Source organism: Pogona vitticeps, chromosome 3 (genome assembly GCF_051106095.1).
Source record: "Pogona vitticeps strain Pit_001003342236 chromosome 3, PviZW2.1, whole genome shotgun sequence".
In the NCBI taxonomy this organism is placed as follows: Eukaryota; Metazoa; Chordata; class Lepidosauria; order Squamata; family Agamidae; genus Pogona; species Pogona vitticeps.
In genome coordinates, this window is record NC_135785.1 from 265105820 (window position 1) to 265119448 (window position 13629).

A 13629-nucleotide genomic window follows, 5' to 3' on the forward strand; every position below is an offset into this window, starting at 1 on the left:
ACCTAGCACGGGCTGCAGCACCGTTGGCTTGTTGATCCGAGCAGCCTTCCCCAAAGGAGCGCCTTTTGGCTGCCTTGGCGGCCGGCTTCGTTTGCCAGAAGGCCGATCTTCTTTCTTGCCGGGCCGGTTGCAGGGCCAACGGGCCCGCGCCCTGCCCCGACTGACGGAGCGGCGCCCTGCTTGCGCGGCCTGGTGCGCTCAAGGGCACCTTGGCGCGGACGGGCCGTCGAGGGAAGCAGCCTTTGCCAGGCCCAGGCTTGAGTCCGACCGACCCGCCGCAGCAGGCGGCGGGCCGAGCCTTTGTGGTGCGGGGAGGGCGCCTTTAAAGCCAGCCGAGAGTCCTGGCGGTGACGTGCGCCTGGCGCTCGGCGCGGCCAAGGGGGGGGGGGAGAGGAGGGCCTGGAGCCGAGGGACCTCCTCCTCCTTCTCCTCCCGCGCGCGCGCGCCCGCCCGCCCGAGGAGCAAAAAACAGCAACTTTTCCTCCCTCCGTCCGTCGGTGCGTGCGCGCGCGCTCTCCCCCTCCCCGTCTCTCCCCCTCCCCTTCGGTGCCTCCTCTCCAGATTTTAAGCCCTAATGACGGATTAAAAATCTGGCGCCCTGAAACTGTGGCTTTAGAAGTCCGGTAAGGCCTGCACAAAGACTCTTTCTTCTCGGTCGATCTGGTTGGGTTCGAGCCACACCAGCCGCAGGGGAGCGAGGAGAGAGCGGGGCGGGGCGGCCTCCGGGGGACCCCTTGGCGGCGGCGGCAGCCCTCGTCCCCCCCCCGTGCCCCGCGGGCTCTCGCTCTGTGTGTGCGCGTCTTTCTCTCTGCTGCGTCTCTCTCTTTGCCCTCCTTTTGTCCCGGACAGCGCAGTTCAGCAGATGCCCCGCGGCGCCGCCGGGGGGGGGGGGAAAGGGGAGAGAAGAAGCGGGGCTCGCCGACATCCGGGAGGGGCCGGGCTCGGTCGCCTCCCGAGAGCGGGGCGGCCGCGGCGCTGGGGCCTGGCTTTCTCTGCCTTGCCTGCTTGTGCCTCCTGCTGCGCCTGGGACGGAAGGGCCTCTGGGGAGGGGCGGAGTGCGTGGCTGCCTGGGGAGACGGAGGGAAGGAGGGAGGGAGCGCGCCCCAGCACGTCCAGGGGCCAGCCCTCCCCTCTCTCCTTCTCCGTGTCAGAGCCTGGAGGCGCCGCAGGGGAGGAAGAAGAACATCCGCCGGAGGGGAGGGCGAGGGGCGCGCGCGCGCCCGGGACAGGGAGCTGTCCCCGCCAGAGCCGAGTGCGCAACAACTCGGGCCTGCTGCTTCGCAGGAGAAGCCGCCTCGTTGGCGGGCTCCCTTGCCGCCGCCGCCAACGTCTCCTGAATTGCTGCCCTCTCGTTGCCACTGCGGCCCAACCGGGAGGGGGGCACAGCGAGGATCCAGCCGCGCCACCTGTATTCGCCCCCGCTATAGGGCCTCCTGCGTAAGGCCTGGTAAACCACGGCCCTGCAAACAGCTTCGGAAGCGATGGGTCTTGCGCCATAGAGAGGCCCGAGTTGCACCCCTTGAGGGGGAGCCGAGCCCAGCCGAGCTGGTCGGGCAGGGCCTCCCTCTCTCCCGACCTCTCAGTTTAGGCGGTGCGCTCGGCGGTTTCTCTGTGCCAGGAGCTTTGGTGCTTGTTCGCTCATCTTGCATATTCGGGAGTGCAGGACTGTTGCTTTCTGGACCCACAGCCGTTAAAGCTTTGTTAGCCTGAACTCTCTTTGTTCTCCTTGGGGGGAAAAAGGCAGGCTGGCGCATAATCTGTTAGCACTGGAGACCAAAGCATAACAAACAGGGGATGCACGTGTTGCACCCCTCTTGCTGTGCGGACCTGCTGCTGACATGCCTTTTTATTAGGTTTCCAGAGAAAATTGTGTAAAACAAGTGTGGCTGCAGCAAAATACTGCTATGGAACACCCACCGACCCACCCCATCCACTTCAACGTGTGAGCAAATTTTAGCCCTCCAAATGTTTTTGACACCAACTCCCGGAAGCTGCAGCCTGCCTCCCTAATGTAAGAATTCTTAGATACTTTGCTGCAAGAACTTCAGGGCTTCAGTAGCCTTGAACAGGAGCTCTGCAGTGGCCTTCAACCTTCCGGATTGAGATGGGTGGGTTTCAGTTGGGGACATTTAAATCACATTCTTTTTTTCCCTTCTGTCCTCTGCTGTTCTGTTTTGCTCTACAACTACAGTACTTACTGATCTAGTGTCTGCCACAAGTGTATCTATCACATAATCATTTATGCACACAGTTCCCTTCATGAGATGCTTCAGGTGTGTAGTGCTCAAGAGCTGCCCTCCAACCTGAGTATCGCTTTGCTTTTAAAAGATACGTGGTTTCGGGGAGTGGGAATGGGAGAGACGTGTCTCTTCTGCATATGCAGGCCGGAAGGTGTCTTTGCTAAGGGACTGAGAATCTCAATTTACCCCTGGGTCTGTGTTTCTCTTCACTGAGTCCATACCATCACCGTTCTACCATTGTATTTAAACGGTGGCCTTACTACTGTTCTCTGTTTTTGAAGCATTAACTGTACAGTATTTGTCTGTGCAAGCCTATCAGGAAAGAAACAAAACAAAAGCAAAAGCAAAATAAAAAGTGAAAGGAGATAAAAACATTGTAGTACCTTAAAGATTAACTGCTGTATTTTAGCGGGGGCTTTCACAAACAACGCCCATTTCCTCAAATATAAGAGGGAGAGTGCATGGCCCCAGAATAAGGAGATGGTGGTGAGCCAGTAGGCACAAGTTGCAAATTCTGTGACTCAGTGTGACCTTTCGCACTTGGTGATGACTTGAGAGTCCTGCTGGATATTCAGTTCTTTACCTTTGAAGCTTCATCTGTACATAGTGACAATGGTTAGTAGCTAAAGGAACCCCAGGCTGAGAATTCCCTTGCTCTAGAACTTGAGAGCTGTGGAACATACATGCTGTCAACATTTTGCATATCCTTAAAGTTCATGCCCTCTTTAGCTATTGTTGACAACAGTGGTTGTTTGTTTCCCTCATGGACTGATATAAATGTCCTTGCTTTTATTGCAGGGAAGTTGCCACTTTTGCTGAATATGCTTCACAAGCCATCCAGCTTCTGCTTAAATGTCAGACGGATAAAGTTTAAAACTGAAAAGCCATTGCAAGTGTGTTGACTGCTCAACTGGCAGTGGAGTTTTAATGGAAGAAATTTTAACTTTAATATTTTAAAAAGCAACTAGTATGTTAGAGCAGTTCTTGAGGACACAGTGGAAACTTTCAGGAGGCCTTTAGCAAAAAGCAGTGAGGGTCAAGATAAATGAGGGAAACTGATAGGTTTATTTACGTATGCTCTACTTTGCTTTAATGGTTTTAGTCAAGAAGTTATTGTACGTTTCTTTTTGCCAGTGTATGAGAAAGCACTTGAAAGACTTCTGTGCATAATAATTGGCAGCAGTAATTTTTAAGAACTGCATGCCTCACAACAACATCTTGGGTTCTAAGTCAAACTCTTGGAGAGTGCTGAAGAGGCACCAGAGTTCTTCATCATTCTGGGAAGAAGGGACAAGCCCTGGCGTTGTTCACCATAATAATAAACATTTTACATGAAAGTGTGGAGGGAGGGATTGTGCATCAGATTTGCATTGACTCCAAACAGGGAGTTCAGAAGGAAGAGCCTGAGCGCAAGGGGACCTTAATAGATTAGAGAACAGAGGCAAAACAAACAAAATGAGTTTCAGTAGGGAAAATGTAAATTTCTGTATTTAAGCAGAGAAAAATCAGATGCACAAATATGGGAAGGGTTTTTTTTTTTAGCTTGGCAGTAGCAGACATGAAAAGGATCTGGGAGTCTTAGTAGACAGCAAGCTAAACGTGAGTCAGCAGTGAAATGCAGGAGGGGAAAAATGCAAATCCAGTGCCACTTCTGCACCAGCGGAACCTCAGTGTCTTGATCAAGGAAGTAATAGTACCATTCTGTTATGTTTTGTCACACATCACCTGGAACACTATATCCAGTTTTGGGCATTGCAGTGAAGGAGAATATCAGGAGGTTGGAACATGTTGAGAGAAGGGTGACCAAGATGGTGAAAAGTCAAAATCAAGCCCGCCGAAGAAGTGTTGGGGGTGTTTATAATGGACAAGAGGAAACTGGGAGATATGGTACCTGCCTTTTAACTCTTTGAAAGGCTGTCAAGTGGAAGATGGAACAACTTTGTTTATGTGGCACCAAAGGGTAGGATCTGAAGTTGTTCATTCAAATTATAAGAAGGAAGATTTCCCCTAAACAATAAGAAACAATCCCTGACAATGTCTTACTGATGGAAGCAAGTACCTCCTCCAAAGGAGACATATTCCAGTGGAGGTTTTTAAGCAGAGGTTGGATGGCTATTTATCAGAGATGGCTTAATAGTGAATTTCCTGCTTTGGAAGAGGTTTGGACCCTTGGGGTTCTTTCTAGCTGTGTTCAGTGAACACTTAATCATAAGTTGTATCAGCTGTGAGAAGCGGGCAGTATGTGCAGACTTTTCTCAAATGACTTCCCACAGGGTGTCAAATAATAGTATCTTGATTGATGAACATCCAATGACATGAGGCTTGCTCAAACGAGCAGCATCTATCAGAGTTGACAGTGTATTGCTGTCTTTTCTGCTTGCTTATCTGGTAGAACAGTGGGAGGGAAAGGGCTGAAATCTGTTCATGTGGAAATATGGTTGTAATGTGAGTAACATAGTACAAAGTGGAGTTGTGATTATAATAGGTAGAGTCTAGAAAGAACAAACTGGAATAGTTTGTGACAAGGTTTAATTAATACTGAGCTATAGCGATCGGGTGGCCCTGTACTTGGAATAAATAAGCAGTATGCAACCAAAGATAATTTGCCATGCATATGCTTATTAGTCCCTTTTCCATGTGCCTGTTAGTCACTTGTGACACATCATTTGTTGAGACTCCTGGCTCTTCTTAAGTTTACCTGACATTTCTAGTCTGAGTGAGTGAAAACATTCTTCATGTCTATTACTTTATAATGACCTTCCCTCAGGAGAATTTTAAGCAAAAACATTCCACATATATTTAGACTCAACTGAGATCAAGGATGCTTTAGATATATGATCCTACAGCTGGAATGTTAATTTTAAGGAAGAATAGAGAACTGTGTCCCTTGTGTTAAACCCACCGTGGCATTTCTGCGTTGGCTGCAGCGAATGCCCATCTTTCCTTTGTGGTATGGAGTTCTTTCCCCTTTCACCAGTCTGCTGAGTTGCACATATAGAACTCTTTGCAATCACAATGCCTTGTTCTCGATCATGGACAAGCACTTCAAAGCTGTAACCTGCTCCTGTTGTAGAACACCACGCATAACCTGTGGTTACCAACATGGATAGGATGTTCCTATTGCGTCTGAACATTAGGGTGACTGTTTATTCAAAATCATGAAGTTGGAAGGGGCCTCTAAGGCCATTGAGTCAACCCCTTGTTCAATGCAAGAATCCAAATCAAAGCAGATCTGACAGATGATTGTCCAGTTCTCTCTTGAATACCTCCAGTATTGGAGTGCTCACCACCTTTTCCTGAGGTCATTGATTCCATTGTCGTACTGCTCTAAGAGTTAAGACTTTTTCCTGATTTAACTGGCTGACTGACATCTAGAGAGAGATGCATTTTCTTTTAGGAATTTTTTGTTTCTGAGCAGTGGAGAAACATCCATAGGAATATTGCAGAGTGCTGTTGCAATGGCTGTTGCGTGCATGGGTCAGCACCACACAGTGCTCACTTGATTTATAATCTGGAAGCAGCCACTGAAATGGCATTGTGCCACTTCCCAGCATGCCTCTAAACATGGTGGGGCTGAGAGAAGGGTCTCCCCTGAAGGTCTTTGAAACTGGTCAGGTTTATATTGGAGACTAAGGTGTCAGTTTTTTGTGCCACATTTCAAAATATTTTTTACCAAGTAGCTTTACAAATACAGAAATATAGAAAAAGTGTTCCTTAATAATATAAAATCTTGAACTGCTGAATCTTGTAGTATGGAAGAGGTCAGATTTTTAAAAGGAACTGCATGTGATCGTGGTTGGGTTTGCGTGGGTTGAGCTTCTAACTCTTTATAAAATCCTAGAGTGGAGCCTTATTATTGACAGGTACAGGCAGGGGGCTCCATACTCCATGAAGTCTAGAAATACAGTACATGTTTAATGCTGGTAGCAAACCCTGAGCTTTTTTAGCAGAGTACAAGCTAGTTTTGTCTTGAGGAATAGCTGGCTAATATGCATTGGCTTCTAGCCATGTACGTTTGACTTCCGAATTTGGCATGCTGAATTTGACACAGAGCTCTTGGGCACTGTTCTCCGTTGCATCAACGAGAGTTGCTGAACAGTGGAATGGACTGCTTTGTGCCTTGAAAATGGAAGATTCTCAGTTCTTAGGGGATTTCAGAGTTTGGATGCTCCTTTGTTGGGGGCCCTGGTTGTGGGTTGCCTGATTCAATAGGGAGTTGAACTTGATGACCCTTGAGGTCCTTTCCAGCTCTGTATGTGATTCTGTGGATCAGAAGGGGCGGCAGAGGGACTTGGGTTTCATATAATTTGCATGACAATCAGTATGAGGCATCATGGCCCACTATAGTCTTGAAGGATGAAATAATTAGAGTAAAGCATACAAGCCACAGAAACAACCATTTTGCTGGTCTCTACAGCAAGAAATTTAGATATATGGAGTTCTTCATATTTGAATTCTGTTGAAAAGGTGATAAGTGTGCTGTGAAGTTAGGCATAGTTCAGGATGTACCAAACATGTGAATTATGAAATAAAATCACATACAGGAGTGCTTTTGTTAAGACTCAAGCCAGGGAGGTTCAAAAGGCACTCTCTTTCTTCACTTGTCCAGTTGTATGATATTCTGGTAATGTATTTGGAGCCCATAGGCCAGTGATGGCGAACCATTTTGAGCCCGAGTGCCCAAACTGCAACACAAAACCAAATTATTTGTTTCAGAGTGCCAACACTGCAATTAAAACTGAATACTGAGGTTTTCATTTAGGAGAAAAAAACAACTCCCCTTACACTGCAAGGGTTAAATGTTGTGTTTTTCCTATCGGCGGTATCAACAAAGAAATACTTACCAGTCTTCCAGTCACCATTGCACCCCTCCACTAGACCATTGCACCAGCAGAGGGGAATGCCAAAATTCAGGATTGGAGGACAGGTAAGTATTTCTCAATGGTGACTTATAGCTCGTGTGCCCACAGAGAGGGCTCTGCGTGCCATAGGTTCACCATCACTGCCATAGGGTATCTGTAGAATGGAGAAATGTAAGATTATAATGTAGGTCTGACAAAAGATACAAACAGAACTTCATTTTTTTCCTGTATGTTAATCTCAGAGTTGTCTTCAGCCTAAGTGATGGGATAAATAACTTTATTTCATTAAACCGCCCCGAGTAGACATTATTTATTTATTTATTTATTTATTTATTTATTTATTTATTTATTTATTTATTTATTTGATTTTTACCCTGCCCCTCTAGACCATGTCTACTCGGGGCGGTTATTCATTCATTCATTCATTCATTCATTCATTCATTTATTCGTTTATTTATTTATTTATTTATTTATTTATTTATTTATTTATTTATTTATTTATTTATTTATTTATTTATTTATTTATTTATTTATTTATTTATTTATTGGACTTATATACCGCCCCATAGCGCTAACAAGCACCCTCCGGGCGGTTTACAATTTTTTTTAATTATACAGGCTACACATTGCCCCCCCCCCCCCCAGCAAGCTGGGTACTCATTTTACCGACCTCGGAAGGATGGAAGGCTGAGTCAACCTTGAGCCGGCTACCTGGGATTTGAACCCCAGGTCGTGAGCACAGTTTTAGCTGCAGTACAGCGTTTTAACCACTGCTCCACGAGGCTCTTTGTCTAGAGCGGCGGGGTAAAAATAAAATAAAATAAATAAATAAATAAACCTCTGTCTCCTCAACATTCTGTATGGCTTGGAAGCACATGTAGCATGTAAAGAATTTTTTTTAAATAACATTTTCATTCGTAACTATACTTTTGTACACAAAGGTTTTATGAACCTGCAGAATCTACTCCCTTATTGGGGCCTCATTTTGCTTCTAAACTCATCAGCACTCAATCATCCCAGTTGTTGGAGGGAAGAGAGTGGCAGCCTGTCTCTTTCCTGGAAATTTCCAGAACAGCTTTGTGTTCTGTTCAAACAGGGAAGTAGCCTTTGAGTGTAAACCACCCATATGTGGTATTGGATGCAACGACAGCAAAGCAGGAGTTGGGCCTCTCCCTGATTGTAGCCAGTCAGACCTACCTTAATTATGTTTCTTCCCCTGTTGTGGTATGTCATCTTCCGCCAGGCTTAATTAGCACAGTTAGTGGTCAGGAGTGGTTGGAGATGAAGCAAACAACACTTTGGAGGGCCTTCCTTGCTGCCTTATAGCAGAGGAAGGCGGCAGAGGGTAGGATCCCAGGGTGGTGTTCTTTCTGTTGCAAAGGCCAGGTTTCACAAACTGAAATCAGATATAAAATGGTGGTACAGGGCAGATATACATGTAGGTGAGTCCAGGCGGAGAGGGTGTTTTGGAGCACTAGAATTAATTTTCAGTATCAGAGATATGCTCATTGAATCCATCCTTCATTTTCTTCCGCACAGGATGTCTTCATTTTAACACTCCGCACTTCATGGGTCCTGATTTCTGCAGAAAAGTCACAGGCTTTATGGGCGTGTCTTGCGGAGGGGGTCGGTTTACAGTTTCTGTATGTAGCTTTTTTCTCTGCCTCTGCAAAGTGTAGGCCTCACCCCCAGTATGTTCCTATACTTTTCTCTTTTATGTCCTTCCTGTTCTGGACCTCTTTCTCTTAGCTGAGGGCCACTGAGAGTTCCTTATTGGAGTGCTAATTCCTTTAAAAAATATGGTGTAGTGGTGCCTTGAGTTACGAACTTAATCCATTCCAGAAGGTGGTCGTAACTCAAAGCACCATTTCCCATAGGAATACATTGAAATGCGATTAATCCGTTCTGGCCGACCCCCCCCCAAAAAAAAAACCACACACTTAAAAACACACTGCAAGACCCATCAAAGCACAGAAACTTAACCCCGCCACCCAGCCCAAACCCACACTGCAAAACCCACCTGGAACAGGCAGTTTTTAAAAAGCAAAAAGCAGTGCTTTACCAGGCAGTCTGAAGCCGCCTCCTAACGCATGCTCTCTAACTGCTGGGGTGAAAGAGCTACAAAGAAAGGGCCTCTTCACGGACCAATGGTTACCAGTTCAAATTTCCCCACCTTTTTTCTGGTCATAACTCAAAGCTCCGGTCAAAAGCCAAAGCAGTAGTTTGCGGCCAGAGTTGGTCGTAACTCAAATTGGTTGGAAGTCAAGACGTTTGTAAGTTGAGGCACCACTGTAAATGGAAACCCTCAATATTGTGCTGTACCAAGTGTGTCATATCATTTGGGAATCAAGCCTAGGGAAAGTTTATCTGAAGGAATTAGACATGCCTTTGTTATCTCAAGATTGGACTGATAAATAATTCACAATTTGCCATCAAAAAGTGAAAGCTTAAAGTCAGGCCTTAGGTTGCATTGAAAATTCTGGTTAAGCCTGGTCCTCTGGAGTATGTTAGGGCTCATATTTCAGGCTTTACTGAAAAACCGAGAAGCAGCATTGGCTCCTGATCAGTTTCCCCTCTGTATTCAAGGTGCTGGTTGTTACCTTCAAAAAGCCCTAGCAGTTGGAGGCCATGAGATCTGGAGGCTGTCATGTCACCACATGTGAACGGTCTGGAGATTGAGATTGACTGGAGAGGCTTCTTTGTGTATCTCATCCCTCTGCCTAGGTTTGTCTAGGTTGCTCGTGTGAGAATGCTGTCTCTGGTTGGACCCAAGTATAAATCCGTGGCCTGGGAGATCTGTCTAACTTCTGTGCTTCGTTTGCAGTATTACTTCAAGATATTTTTAATCTTGGAAGGCATGATGTCTGGTTTTTCTGACTGTTTTTGAATGAATTTGTTTTATCCCATGTCTGATTCCCCCCCCCCCTTTATGTTTTAAAATTGGTGCTGTGGGGGCAGGAGGAAGCTATTTGCTAGTTCCCAGTTCCGGCAGTGGCAATTTTGTGGTATTGAAAGAGTTTCCTTCCCCCATTCCATGGCTCCCAAAGGCTTCCTTAGGATAGAAGGAATATCTGAAACCTGGGGCTGGAGATAGCAAGCTTTTAATTCCCTGGAAACAAACAGCTTCACCTGATGATGTTGTCACCCTTGCTGGTTTTGTCTTCATATCTACCGTGTTGTCAAGAATCCGCCTCCCCATGAAAGTGAGTGCTTTATCAGGCAGAGGTGATTCCATTGTACAGTTTGGCTCTCCAGAGAAGCTGTAGGGATGTCTTTGAAGTGTCTGATGGTGATCTCACCCTGAGCAGAGTACAAATAAGACAAGTCTCTGTGACAGTGAGAAGGGCTGGTGGTTCTTACGCTGCTTTGGTAGTAAGTCAGAGTAGCAATGTCAGGGAGACTGGCCTAACCGGCTCATCAGTTTATACTTTGGAGAAACTCATCTTCCTATAGCGTGACCTGCTTTAACATTTCTGGTTAGCGCTCCCATGGTTGTTGGGAAGCTTTTGCAAATGTTGTTTGATATTCAGAAAGGAAATCTTGGGTGTTTCCCTCAACCGTGTACAATAGGTTTTAAAGTATTGAAGGAATTAACTATATACAGTGGTGCCTCGCTTAACGGGCACTCCGTTTAATGATGAAATCGCATAGCGACGATTTTGCGATCGCTTTTGCTTACCGATCATCGCAAAGCGATGATTTTTTAACAGCTGATTGGCGGTTCCAAAATGGCCGCCGGGAAAAATAATGGCTGCCCGCTGTTTTCTGGAACGGATTCCTCGCTTACCGGGCAGCGAAAATGGCTGCCATATGGCGGATTTTTGTTTAAAAGTGAGTCTGAAGCCCATAGGAACGCATTGAAGGGGTTTCAATGCATTCCTATGGGCTTTTTAAAATCGCATCGCGTCGAAATTGCTTTGCAGCGATTTTTGCTGCACCGATTATCATTGCTATGCGAGGCACCACTGTACATAGCACTGTACATAGAAAAATAAGCTCTACATTGTGATACTTAATATTTTGTGTGATGGATCCACGTCTTCCTAGATCTTAAACCAAGAATCCCAGCATTAAAAAGGAGTGTCAGATTTGCATAAACCCATCTTATCACATCTTATAATTCTTTAGAGAAAATGTTTCTGCAAAAGCAATAGTTATCTTACTGATCTTGCATGTATGATTTTTTCTGAAGATATATAATTTGGATGTTCAGTTTAGCATAGAGACCCTATTAAAAAGTGCCAACGCAGGATTGCAGTTGAACATGAAAAAGACCAAAATCATGATTACGGAGGAAATACACAACTTTGACATTGACCGTAAAGAAATTGAAGTGGTTAGAGAGTTTGTATATTTATGCGTCCAACCATAAATATACGTAGAGGCTACAGCTAATAAATGAGAAGACTAAGACTTCAAAGGACAGTAATGAAGGAACTAGAAAAGATCAAGTGTAAGGGCATGTCATTGGAGGCCAAGGCCAAAATCATCCATACAGTTATGCTCCTAATTGCTATGTGTGAGTGTGAAAGCTGGACAGTAAAGAAAACTGACAGAAAAAAAATTGATTTGTTTGAAATATGGTACTGTAAGAGAGCTTTGCAGATACCTTGGACTGCCAGAAAGACAATCATGTGGGCCCTAGATCAAATCAAGCCTGAACTTTCCTCACTGAAGGCCAAAAAATTGTGGCTGAGGCTTTCCTACATTGGGCACATTGTGAGAAGACAGGATTCTCTGGAAAAAATAATAATCCTGGGAAAGGTGCAAGGCAGCAAGAGAAGAGGAAGACCACAAGGAATGAAGCCACAGGTTTGAGTTGTGACCGCCAAGCTGCGCTGTTGAGGGCAGAAGATCACTCACTCATGGAGTCGCCATAAGTCAGGGACGACTTGACAGCACATAACAACAACAAAAGATATCATAGAAGCTGTGTTAAGGACTTTAGACCAATAAGCATGGGAGTAGTATTCAGCAAAAAGATTGCGATACTGCAGGTAGAAGGACCTTTGCCTCTCCGTATGCCTTTGATTCCACTCGCACAGTCTTGTACTATTGGCCGTGGCAGAGCCAGCTGAGCTGTCTGCGAGCTGACACTGCAAAGATTAAGAAGACATGAGTTTTCACACTCACGCTGAGAACATTGTATATATCTGCCAGTATTGGAAGGTTGCTTTTTAAATTTCTGAGCCTTTATCAGGTAGTGACTGTGCACTTGCAGGCTGCAACCTGCAGTTGCAAAACCCAAGACACTTCCTCTTATTTTGTGTAGATGCCAACATTGCCACATTTGGTATCCCATCATGGATTTTGATTGTTCAGTCCACATAAAGAAGTCTCAGAGAATTGGGGAGATGGTTCGTGTGTATTCCTCTGATCACATACGTGGCTTCATGTACAGTATGTGCACCATCCCTCTTGTGTTCTCTGTGGACAGCCAAAATCATATTAATCCATATGTCATTTAGTTTTAAATTGGACTTTTACAGGAGTTTTAAATTTATTTTTGTATGTTTTATTAGTCTATATTTCCTCACCTAGTTATGCTGGTGTAATATAATGTAACTCCAGGAGGCAAGTTGCTTTAAGAACTGTTGTATCATAACTGATAATGTCTACGGTGCTTTCTTAATTTAGGACAGTTTGCCTCCCAAAGTTACCCTATTTGCACAGGAAGAAGATTTTGCCCATTGTGTATTACTCTGGATCTCTGACTGGCAGAAAAGTGATACATCATGAAGCTCATAAATTTAAATTAAAAAATTAAAGATTCAAATAACCAGCGGTGTGAGTATAACACTGTCTAGCAAAATACACTTGGTTTTTAGATATGACTGTCCACCTGTGGATTTCTAATCCCTCGCTATGCATAAGTAACCATAGGTCAGGGTGCTAAACTGCTGATCTATGCAGAATGTTTGTACTCCTCTTTGACAGCTCATACTTTGACAGCCACAGAAGCAAGGGTTGATCTTTCTGAGCTGATGCAGTGAGCAGTTAGAGATATTGTGGTTGCATATGCATTCATATGGAATATGGGCTATGCACTGGTGTTGCTGCTTTTCCATTCCTTTTCTTTTACTGTGCTTTGGTTGGAACATGGCCAGAAAGCTTCTACCTCAGTTGAAAACCTTTAGCTGCACAAAAGTCTGTGCCTTGGTGTTCACATGTTTGGGGATGGGAATATAGGATCTTTCCTCAGTGCCAACACTTCTGAAGTGATATGAACCATCTTACAGTTTGTGTAGTGGAAGGATAAACTGACTGGTCACTTTCCAGAATTCCTGTCTTGAAACTTGTAGGCATCCTTCAGTCTCGAGAGACTATGGTAATGTGCTCTGAGTAGAGGTCTTGGAACAGCGTCTAGTGTGGCTGAGAAGGCCAATTCGAGAGTGACCATCCCTTCCACACTGAAGGCAAATGCAATCTGTCCCCTGTCCAGCTCCCTGATTTTCCTGGTTTGGGGACTGCCTCTCTGCCTCGGCCTGCTGAACAAAGGTCTCTTCAAATTGGAAGAAGGAAAGATT

General features: G+C 45.3%; 1 protein-coding gene across 4 annotated transcripts in view; it reads left to right on the forward strand.

Moving 5' to 3' along the window:
- The window catches only part of NUMA1 (nuclear mitotic apparatus protein 1), an 85538-nt gene that overhangs the window by 25043 nt on the left and 46866 nt on the right, over positions 1 to 13629 (forward strand). For 3 of the 4 annotated variants that reach the window (XM_072993370.2, XM_072993372.2, XM_072993373.2), the window contains exon 1: positions 463 to 623. The exons of the other annotated variant lie outside the window; for it this stretch is intronic. The gene's annotated coding sequence lies outside the window, so the exon portion shown is untranslated. Of the gene's footprint in view, positions 1 to 462; positions 624 to 13629 lie in introns of those variants that run through there. 4 annotated transcript variants of the gene reach the window in all.